General features: G+C 37.4%; 1 non-coding gene across 1 annotated transcript; it reads right to left on the bottom strand.

Moving 5' to 3' along the window:
* Positions 1-6,667: 6,667 nt before the first annotated feature.
* Positions 6,668-6,798, bottom strand: LOC111541652. Its single transcript, XR_002731338.1, has one exon. It is a non-coding gene; the product is annotated as a small nucleolar RNA SNORA24 (small nucleolar RNA).
* Positions 6,799-12,238: the final 5,440 nt, after the last annotated feature.

The following is a 12,238-nucleotide window of genomic DNA, read 5'->3' as shown; positions in this document are numbered from 1 at the left end:
ATGCTTTTTTTTTTTTTTTTTTTTTTTTTTTGGAGTACAGTTTTTATTGGATGTCAGACACAAAGGCACATAATCAAACATGATTTCTAAATCTCTGTACACCTAGAAGGAAACAAGTATTTGCCACAATGGACACCACTTGCATGCACTACCTACACAATCTTGTATGCATCGTTCAAGACACTGCCCCCTCCCAAGGCGTGAACAGCCCTTTCATCAATGTGAACACTCTAAGCGTTTAAATGACAAGGTATTAACACTCACAGTTTAAATTTGCATTGTACTGTGATTATGTATCTCCTCTCTCCCTTTTTACTACAGTTTTTATTATATCAACTGGTTTTTTTAATACGGGTCCCTATGACTATTTTAGCCTTAAACTTTCTCACAGAACTGTAAAACAGGTTTCACTACAGTCCATGTTATTGAACACATAATTTCTAGGTTTTATTCTTTCTTTCTGGTTTTTTTTTTTTTTTCATTTTTAATTTTCTTTAGGTCTGTCCTTCTGGAGTCCACTGTGCTCCTGTGAAAATCTGGACTCATGACTCTCTAGACCAAGTATCCTAGCTGACACTCTAGGTTGTCATTACCAGGAATTATTCTTTGTTTTTCATTTATCTTTTTTCTCTCTGTGTTGAATTCCCTGAATTTTTGGATTTTATGTCTTCCTCTTTCTTGGTCTTTGTTGTGATGAAGCACATCTTCTAGTATTTCTGACAAAGGTTGCATACAAGATAAAACTTTTTTGGAGATGCTGATAAGGCTTTTTATTCTACCTTTACATTTGATTAAATTAGAGCTTATGATAAAGTTTTAGATTAGAAATAACTTTCTCTTAGAATTTAGGAAACATTAATTTGTTGATTTCTGCTGATTTGTTGCTGCAATTGTTAAATCTGATACTACTCAAATACCAGGTTGTCTTTTTTGTTTTTTATTTTTGTATAAGACTGGCTTTTTTAAAATCTCTGATGTTGTTTAGAATATTTTATTATCCTTGATATGTTGAAATTTCACTATGAATTTTTATATAGGTCTTTTTAAAATTCACTATGCTAGACTCCAATTGCAAACTTTCAATATGGAAAATTAAATTCTTTATTTTTGTAAACTTTTTTTGTTGGTAAGTTCTTCAACTAATTTTTTGTTTATTTTTCTTGCTCTCTCTGAAACTTCTATCTGGATGTTGGACTTCCAGGCATGATCGCCTAATTTGAAAAAATGTTATTCTTCTATTTTCCATCCTTTTGTCTTTTATATTTTTGAGAATCATTCTCAGCTTTATCTCCAATTCTTCTACTGAATTTCTGTAATTATATTTTTAATTTCCCATAGCTCTTTTTGTAAATGTTTCTTTCATTTTTTAAACACTATTTTTTAAAGTATTCCGGTCTTATTTCATGGGTATAATATCTTCTCCCTGGGAATATTCATACTATATTTAGACTTTTGTTTCAATATTGCCTTAGTTTTACTCAGTTTTTCTGCTCTGTTCTTTTATTTTGGTTTCTGTTTTTAAGGTTAGAGAGTTCTTTCCCATATCTAGTCATCCTTGACCATTTTCTCCTATTTAAATTGAGGTAGAAAAATTTGAATTAGAAGTTCTGAGCGCATGGATAGATAGAACTTCTTACATGTAAGAAATTGTAAGGCAATTTCCTTGGGGGACATCAAAATATTAGTCTCTGTAGATCTTTTCTTTTATTCTGGCAAATTTCCCTAGAGGGTAGTCTTCCAATTTTCTTCTTGGAGGGAAAACCCAGGTGATCTACTGTGCAAAAAATGGTTGGCCAGGGGGAGTGGTAATGTCAATGTTCAGTATAAAAACTTTCATTTTATAACCAAATCTAGACTAGGCCTCATTCCTAATGTCAATTATGCTATTTTCCTTGAGTCTAGACACTTTTGTCCATCTTTTCTAAAGAATGAAAAGATAAGTGGGGTGGGACAGTAGCATAATTGCAAGGGCTGGGGTGGGGGCTCTAAGGAGCAAACCATGCCTGATATAAATTTTCAATTTGTCTTCCTGTTTCAGCCCTACTCTATCTCATACTCCTGCCTTCAGAACTATACAGAGTTCCTATGCAGAGATTTTTTTGAGGGTTTGCTACTTGAATCTTCAGCTTCCGTTTTCTGAGTTTTGCTAATCAATTTCAACTAATCCCTGTTCTGGCAGACCACAGGACAGTGGCTCATGCTTGCCAGTGGCTCATGCCTCTAATCCCAACACTTTGGGAGGCTGAGGTGGGAGGATCACTTGAGGTCAGGAATTTGAAACCAGCCTGAGAGAGAGAGTGAGACCCCATCTTTATAAAAATTACAAAAATTAGCTGTTCTTGGTGGTGTGTTCCTGTAGTCCCAGCTAGTCATGAGGCTGAGGAGGGAAGATTGCTTGAACTCAGGAATTTGAAGTTACGGTGAGCTATGGTCACACCACTGCATTCTAACCTGGGCCTAGAGTAAGACCTTGTCTCAAAAAAAAAAAAAAAAAAAAAAAAAGAAAAGAAAGAGAAACAACCACAACAACAAAACGAATCCATGCCCTTTTCATCTTACAAAATCGTGTTGATTTCTCTTGCCTACCATCCTTGATGTCTCCTTCCCTCTTCCATTTTCTTTGTCTTTGTGGTTTTATACATTCTTATTTCCTTTACTGTAATTTTAGTGCCATTTCAAGATTAAATGTATGTGTTTAATCCATTACGTTTAACCTGCATTCTGTAACTTTTTAATGTTTTGCACTTAAGGGATTTACTAATTCTGCCTCTGTAGGTTATTTTTACATTATAAGATTTCACAGCTTTCAGCAAGTATGTACATGTCTATATGAAGAATCAACAAAATTATATATCTTTATTATTTTCTCTTGATTTTTTGTAATTAAGAAAGATAGAGTGGCATATTAATAAGTGCTCATTCAGGAAACTGCTAAAGCATTTAAGGAATTGGTTAGGAAATTGTTGGAAGACTGAAGAAGTGACGAGGGGAAGGTGAAGTTACCCCTACCTACCACCTGTCTGGCAACAGAAGCAGCAAAGGAAATGGAGTTACCCAGAGCCCAGGATTGTTGTGATGAAGAGGCTGTTGAGGTTCTACTTCTGCTGCTGCTGCAACTATCACCATTTCTTGCAGGCAGCTGGAAGCCCATACGCCTGCTGGGCTGCACAACCCAGGTCTATAGTCTCTTTTTATAGAGGCTGCAGTTACTGCTGCTAGAGCCGGAGCCCAAAAGCACGATGCAGGAGCACCAGGTCTGCCACCGCTATGGAATTGCACTGCTTGAGCAGGACCTAGAGCATGCACTTGCCCTGCCCCCTCTCTAATGCTTTCATGCACCTCCAGAAACAACACACACACACACACACACACACACACACACACACAGAGAGAGAGAGAGAGAGAAAGAGAGAGATTTCTCCCTCCCTTTGCCTTTCGGTTCCCCAACAGTGCCTCCCGTTGGCAGAAACTTACTGGAAAGCAGCTGGTGAGAAAGTCTGTGAGATATAGTTTGCAGGCTCCCAGCCATCTTGTGATACAGAGGAGATTCCAGAAGGCTGGGAAGGTTGTTATGAGCCAAATGACATATAGCCAGCTCAGAGGGTTTGAAGGGAAAGTCAGCAACTGACTTGTGAATATTATCATTTTTCCAAGTAGGCATATCTATCTGGCACATCCTCTGAGTGTGATACACATCTATAAATATATTGCATATACATATTTTTAATAGTCAGGGAGACTTTGAGAATAAAATTAGAATTGCTCATGGCAAAGAGGTTTGATAATTTTCCAACTGTGAAGAAAACTTTAATAATTATGATATTTCATTGATTATTTTGACATTTCCAGAGTTTATATTGTACATTGCTGTTTTCGCTGACATTCTACCAAATTTGGAGCAAGTATACAAATTTAATAGGTTAAGGAGGACTTTCTCATTGTCTCAGATTTTTAGTTAAGGCCAAAAACTGAACAGAAGAGGGGCTAAATTCCTCAAATTCGAGAGATTGCTGATAAGGAAGCCAAAATTAGGTTCAGAAGCTTACCCTGGGGCCAACCAAGAGAGAGCAGGTCTGGGCCCACTGCCATCAATCTGCTGGGCCATTTTTTTTTTCTTTTAAAAACTTGTTTATTAAGGTGAATATGATATTTCAGGTGAATCTGGCTATTTTTTGTTGCTAAAATTGAAGATGAAGAAAATCCTGTTTGGCCAATATGTAATCACAGAAAATAAAAGGGAATATCTTTCAGGTTCTTGGGCTCCTTCTGTCAGAGAAATTAGAAGTCAGCTCTGGTCCTCAACTAGTTGCTCATGTTTTGAAAAGGCAAAGGGAGGACATATTTGTGACAGACTAGATTGTTCCTATTTACTTGTTCTTATGCCTTCCGTACAGAGTTATTCAAAATAAAGAAACAGGAGCTGTTGAATTGATATCAACATGATACTTGGATGGCATTTGGCCAGTGGACTCATGAGTATCCAAGTCCTGTTCTGCCTTGGCTATCCTTCTCTGAGAAATATCCAAAATAAGGATCCATGCAGGATATACAGACCAACAGAGGATCCATGCAGGGTACACTGACCAACAGAGGACAGTGACATCATATTAAACAGACTTGACTCTCAAACTCCAAAGCAGAATAAAAGGGAACTAATCAAGATTTCATGAAACATTCTAAACTATATTGAACTATATATTGAAGTATATATTGAACTATGCAGTATATATTGAACCATACAGTATATACAGGCTTGAATATACTGGAAGCAAAGAAGACCAAAAGGACCTTGAGACCATTTTTACCTCAACATTCAATCCACAGTTAGGTCTTATCATTCCCATGTGGTGACTACTCCACTCACAGGTCCCAGTGTGTGAGACATAAGGACAAGGACAGATGGAGATGGAGAGAACCCTCCCTGGACTCTCTTGGGCTGCATTAGTAAGCCAACGATTCGGCTTCCTTGTGGACGAGAAATAGACCAGCTGAAGAGGAAAAAAGAAAGAGAAGGGAGAGAAGAGAAAGAAAAATGGAGAAAAGAGAAAGAAACAGGAGCGGGCTTTCTCCCAAGGAGAATAGATCCCAAGCTTAGCCTTACTTCACTACACTCCTGGAAGTCAGAGTCCAGAAAAACAAAGATAGAGGAGAGATTTAGGCTTTTGCTTCTCTTATTGCTGTTAAAACATCTTAGAAGGGAGAGACGTCACACAAATATGTGGCCTTGACCTCTTTGAACACTCCACTGCGATACAGTTAAGAGGCTATAGTATAACATCCAGGTCAGCAGTGGGATGAGGGGGCCTTGGAGTAGACAGCAGAAGTGAATGAAATCTGGAACTCCTCTCTGGAAGGCCAGAAAGAAACATTGTGCTGATGTTAGCCTTTGAGAAAGTCTGATGTTTTATGACTTCACGTTTTAGTGTACAGCAAGACTTAATTGTAACTTCTTTGTAAAACGTTTACTGATGATCCTATAATCGATTGATCTTTTCATTTGCTGAGGCACTGAGGCACTTTTTCCTGTCAGTCTTGTAGCTTCTTTTTTTTAATAACTTTTGCTTTGTCACTCAGGCTGGAGTGCAGTAACACGAGCTTGGCTCCTCTGCCTCCCAGGTTCAAGCAATTCTCCTGCCTCAGCCTCCCAAGTACCTGGAATACAGGTGCATGCCACTACACCTGCTAATTTTATTTTATTTTTTTGCATTTTTGGTAAAGACGGGCTTTTGTCATGCTGACCAGGCCGAGCTCGAACTCCTGACTTCAAGCGATCCCCCTGCCTTAACCTCCCAAAGTGCTGGGATTACAGGCATGAGCCACTGCACCTGGCCAGTCTTGTAGTGTCTTTTCATGTTTGGCTCTATGTTTGTAACTGCACAGTGTTCTTTTCTGAGGCAAGTAACTTGTCATTTACCTCTTTGTATTTCTAGGATCCAACATAGTATTTGGCATTGAGTAGACAATAAAGTTTGATGATAAAATTGCCTAGTTTACAGATGGTACTATTGAGGTAGGACTTTTTTTCATTAATGAAAACTGTCTTCAAAACTTTGTTTTGAAAATGTTTCTCAATATTTACCTCTCTTAAAAATTGATTTAGTATTTTCATTCAGTGTTATTATTGAGAAGAAGGACTTACTGCTGCCATTTTGTTGCTTATTTTCTGGTTGTTTTATAACTTCTTTCTTCCTTTCTCACTGTCTTCCTTTGTGGTTAAGTGATTTTTCTCTCATAGTATGTTTTAATTAGTTGCTTTTATTTTTAATGAATCTATTACAGACTTTTGCTTTGTGGTTGTCATAAGGCTTACTAAAAATCTTATAGATATAACAAGTTTTTCTATTTTTATTTATTTATTTATTTTAGCCACATGAATTAAGCATTTTATTTAATTATCAAGGACCACCTTAAATATTACTTTAAAAAATTCATGCCTATATTGAACATAGGTATCCTGATAACTTCCAGAACATCCTTTCCCCAACTAAGATAAATCCATTGCCGGATGCTGAATAGATTTCACCCATTACCACTTTGGATTTCTTGATAGTTTTATGTTTCCATCATCCACCGTAATGTGTTCAGTTCAGCTTCCTAGAAACATTTGAACAACGGCTTAGAAAAGTTTACCCAATAATTCGGCACCTTCCAGGTTTTTAACAGTGAATAATGTTACTTGTGCAAGTCAGAATCTGATACCAATTAAATGGTGACAGCTTTGCCAATAAATAAGAATATGCTCTTCCATGGCTAGGAAGGGAGACTGCCACAACTGACAGGTCCCAAAAACACATGGAGAACAAGTTATTTTAAAGACACAGCAACTTACCTTACACCACAAGGAAAATAATAGAAACAAGCTTGATAGCTTGATTTCAGAGCCTATTATTGGTCTATTCAGAGATTCAACTTCTTCCTGGTTTAGTCCTGGGAGGGTGTATGTGTCCAGGAATTTATCCATTTCTTCTAGATTTTCTAGTTTATTTGCATAGAGGTGTTGATAGAATTCTCTGATGGTAGATTGTATTTCTGTGGGATTGGTGATGATATCCCCTTTCTCATTTTTTATTGTGTCTATTTGATTCTTCTCTCTTTTTGTCTTTATTAGTCCTGCTAGCAGTCTATCAATTTTGTTCATCTTTTCAAAAAAACCAGCTCCTGGATTCATTGATTTTTTGAAGGGCTTTTTTAGTGTCTCTATCTCCTTCAGTTCTGCTCTGATCTTAGTTATTTCTTGCCTTCTGCTAGCTTTTGAATGTGTTTACTCTTGCTTCTCTAGTTCTTTTAATTGTGATGTTAGGGTGTCAATTATAGATCTTTCCTGCTTTCTCTTGTGGGCATTTAGTGCTATAAATTTCCCTCTACACACTGCTTTAAATGTGTCCCAGAGATTCTGGTATGTTGTGTCTTTGTTCTCATTGCTTTCAAAGAACATCTTTATTTCTGCCTTCATTTTGTTATGTACCCAGTAGTCATTCAGGAGCAGGTTGTTCAGTTTCATGTAGTTGAGCGGTTCTGAGTTAGTTTTTAAATCTTGAGTTCTAGTTTGATTGCACTGTGGTCTGAGAGACAGTTTGTTATAATTTCTGTTCTTTTACATTTGCTGAGGAGTGCTTTACTTCCAACTGTGTGGTCAATTTTGGAATAACTGCAATGTGGTACTGAGAAGAATGTATATTCTGTTGATTTGGGGTGGAGAGTTCTGTAGATGTCTCTTAGGTCCTCTTGGTGCAGAGTTGAGTTCAGTTCCTGGATATCTTGTTAACTTTCTGTCTCATTGATCTGTCTAATGTTGACAGTGGTGTGTAAAAGTCTCCCATTATTATTGTGTGGGAGTCTAAGTCTCTTTGTAGGTCTTTAAGGACTTGCTTTATGAATCTGGGAGCACCTGTACTGGGTGCATGTATATTTAGGATAGTTAGCTCTTCTTGTTGAATTGATCCCTTTACCATTATATAATGGCCTTCTTTGTCTCTTTTGATCTTTGTTGGTTTAAAGTCTGTTTTATCAGAGACTAGGATTGCAACCCCTGCTTTTTTTGTTTTGTTTTGTTTTTTGTTTTCCATTTGCTTGGTAGATCTTCCTCCATCCCTTTATTTTGAACCTATGTGTGTCTCTGCACGTGAGATGGGTCTCATGAATATAGCAAACTGATGGGTCTTGACTCTTTATCCAGGTTGAGAGTCTGTGTCTTTTAATTTGAGAATTTAACCCATTTACATTAAGGTTAATATTGTTATGTGTGAATTTGATCCTGTCATTATGATGTTAGCTGGTTATTTTGCCTGTTAATTGATGCAGTTTCTTCCTAGCATTGATGGTCTTTACAATTTGGCATGTTTTTGCAGTGGCTGGTACTGGTTGTTCCTTTCCATGATTAGTGCTTCTTTCAGGAGCTCTTGTAAGGCAGGCCTGGTGGTAATAAAATCTCTAAGCATTTGCTTGTCTATAAAGGATTTTATTTCTCCTTCACTTATGAAGCTTAGTTTGGCTAGATGTGAATTCTGGGTTGAAAATTCTTTTGTTTAAGAATGTTGAATATTGGCCCTCACTCTCTTCTGGCTCTAGAGTTTCTGCGGAGAGATCTGCTGTTAGTCTGATGGGCTTCCCTTTGTGGGTAACCTGACCTTTCTCTCTGGCTGCCCTTAACATTTTTTCCTTCATTTCAACTTTGGTGAATCTGACAATTACTTGTCTTAGAGTTGCTCTTCTCGAGGAGTATCTTTGTGGCTTTCTCTGTATTTCCTGAATTTAAATGTTGGCTTGCCTTGCTAGGTTGGGGAAGTTCTCCTGGATAATATCCTAAAGAGTGTTTTCCAACTTGGCTCCATTCTTACCGTCACTTTCAGGTACACCAATCAGACATAGTCCCATATTTCTTGGAGGCTTTGTTTGTTTCTTTTTACTCTTTTTTCTGTAAACTTCTCTTCTCACTTCATTTAATACATTTGATCTTCAATCATTGATATCCTTTCTTCCACTTGATCAAATCGGCTACTGAAGCTTGTGAATGCATCACATAGTTCTCGCACCATGGTTTTCAGCTCCATCAGTTCATTTAAGGTCTTCTCTACACTGTTTATTCTAGGTAGCCATTCGTCTAATCTTTTTTCAAGGTTTTTAGCTTCTTTGTGATGGGTTTGAACATCCCCGTTTAGCTCAGAAAAGTTTGTTATTATTGATAGTCTGAAGCCTTCTTCTCTCATCTCATCAAAGTCATTCTCCGTCCAGTTCTGCTTCGTTGCAGGTAAAGAGCTGCGTTCCTTTGGAGCAGAAGAGGTGCTCTGATTTTTAGAATTTTCAGCTTTTCTGCTCTGATTTCTCCCCATCTTTGTGGTTTTATCTACCTTTGGTCTTTGACAATGGTGACGTACAGATGGAATTTTGGTGTGGATGTCCTTTCTGTTTGTTAGTTTTCCTTCTCTGAAATTGAGGCAATAATTAATAACCTACCAAAAACAACAACAACAAAAAAAGGCCAGGATCACACAGATTCACAGCCGAATTCTAACAGAGGTACAAAGAGGAGCTGGTACCATTCCTTCTGAAACTACTCCAATCAACAGAAAAGGAGGGAATCTTCCCTAACTCATTGTATGAGGCCAGCATCATCCAGATTCCAAAACCTTGCAGAGACATGACAATAAAAGAGAATTTTAGACCAATATCCCTGGTGAACATCGATGTAAAAATCCTCAATAAAATACTTCAATCTGAATCCAGTAGCACATCAAAAAGCTTATCCACCACATTCAAATTGGCTTCATCCCTGGGATGCAAGGCTGGTTCAACATACACAAATCAATAAATGTAATTCATCATATAAACAGAACCAAAGACAAAAAAAAAACACATGATTATCTCAATAGATGCAGAAAAGGCCTTTGACAAAATTCAACAGCCCTTCATGCTAAAAACTCTCAATAAACTAGTTATTCATGGGATGTATCACAAAATAATAACAGCTATTTATGACAAACGCTCAGCTAATATCATACTGAATGGGTAAAAACTGGAAGAATTCCCTCTGAAAACTGGCACAGAACAGGGATGCCCTCTCTCACCACTCCTATTCAATATAGTGTTGGAAGTTCTGGCCAGGGCAATAAGGCAGGAGAAAGAAATAAATGGTGTTCAATTAGGAAAAGAGCAAGTCGAATTGTCCCTATTTCCAGATGACATGATTGTATATTTAGAAAACCCCGTCTTCTCAGTCCTAAATCTCCTTAAGCTGGTAAGCAACTTCAGCAAAATCTCAGGATACAAAATCAACATGCAAAAATCACAAGTATTCCTATACACCAATAACAGACAGAGAGCCAAATCATGAGTGAACTCCCATTCACAATTGCTTCAAAGAGAATAAAATATCTAGGAATCCAATTTACAAGGGATGTGAAGGATCTCTTCAAGGAGAACTACAAACCACTGCTCAACAAAATAAAAGAGGACACAAGCAAATGGTAGAACATTCCATGCTCATGGATATGAAGAGTCAATATCATGAAAATGACCATACTGCCCAAGGAAATTTATAGATTCAATGCATCCCCATCAAGCCACCAATGACTTTCTTCACAGAGTTGGAAAAAACTACTTTAAAGTTCATATGGAACTAAAAAAGAGCCCATGTTGTCAGGACAATCCTAAGCCAAAAAGAACAAAGCTGGAGGCATCACGCTATCTGACTTCAGACTATACTTCAAGGCGACAGTAATCAAAACAGTATGGTGCTGGTACCAAAACAGAGATATAGACCAATAGAACAGAACAGAGCCCTCAGAAACAATACCAACATCTACAACCATCTGATCTTTGACAAACTTGACAAAAACAATAAATGGGGAAAGGATTCCCTATTTAATAAATGGTGCTGGGAAAACTGGCTAGCAATATGTAGAAAGCTGAAACTGGATCCCTTCTTTACACCTTATACAAACATTAATTCAAGATGGATTAAAGACTTAAATCTTAGACCTAAAACCGTAAAAATCCTAGAAGAAAACCTAGGCAATACCATTCAGAACATATGCATGGGAAAGGACTTCATGACTAAAACACGAAAAGCAATGGCAACAAAAGCCAAAACTGACAAATGGGATTTAATTAAACTAAAGATCTTCTGCACAGCAAAAGAAACTACCATCAAAGTGAACAGGCAACCTAAAGAATGGGAGAAAATTTTTGCAGTGTACCCATCTGACAAAGGGCTAATATCCAGAATCTACAAAGAACTTAAACAAATTTACAATAAAAAAACAAACGACCCCATCAAAAAGTGGGCAAAGGATATGAACAGACACTTCTCAAAAAAAGACATTTATGCAGTCAACAGACACATGAAAAAATGCTCATCATCACTGGCCATAAGAATCTAGAACTAGAAATACCATTTGACCCAGCCATCCCATTACTGGGTATATACTCAAAGGATTATAAATCATGCTGCTATAAAGACACATGCGCATATGTGTTTATTGCAGTACTATTCACAATAGCAAAGACTTGGAACCAAATGTACATCAATGATACACTGGATTAAGAAAATGTGGCACATATACACCATGAAATACTATGCAGCTATAAAAAAGGATGAGTTCGTGTCCTTTGTAGGGACATGGGTGAAGCTGGAAACCATCATTCTGAGCAAACTATCACAAGGACAGAAAACCAAATACCGCATGTTCTCACTCATAGGTTGGAACTGAACAATGAGGACACTGGGACACTGGGTGGGGAACATCACACACTGGAGCCTGTTGTGGGGTGGAGGGAGAGGGGAGAGATAGCATTAGGAGATATACCTAATGTAAATGACAAGTTAATGGGTGCAGCACACCAACGTGGCACATATACACATATGTAACAAACCTGCACATTGTGTACATGTACCCTAGAACTTAAAGTATATCAAAAAAGAATAGAAACAAGCAAAGAAAAAAGGAGAAAAAAAAGACTTCTACACTTTAACTTTATCCTTCCTACATTTTGAAATTTTGTTGTCTCAATTTACATATTTTTCCATTGCATATCTCTTAACAGGTTGCTGTAACTGTTACTGTTTTTGATTGATTTGCTTTGGGCTTCAAACTAGACTTATGAATGGCTTGCATAGCAGTTACAGCAATAGAGTATTCTGGGTTTGTCAATGTGCTTACTTTCACCAGTCGGTTTTATGTCTTCAAATGTTTCTTCTTCCTTCTTCCTTCTTCCTTCTTCCTTCTTCCTTCTTCCTTCT

Source organism: Piliocolobus tephrosceles, chromosome 1, assembly GCF_002776525.5.
Source record: "Piliocolobus tephrosceles isolate RC106 chromosome 1, ASM277652v3, whole genome shotgun sequence".
Classification (NCBI taxonomy): domain Eukaryota; kingdom Metazoa; phylum Chordata; class Mammalia; order Primates; family Cercopithecidae; genus Piliocolobus; species Piliocolobus tephrosceles.
The sequence above is the reverse complement of the archived record's forward strand: the minus strand, read 5'-3'. Positions and strand labels throughout refer to the sequence as shown.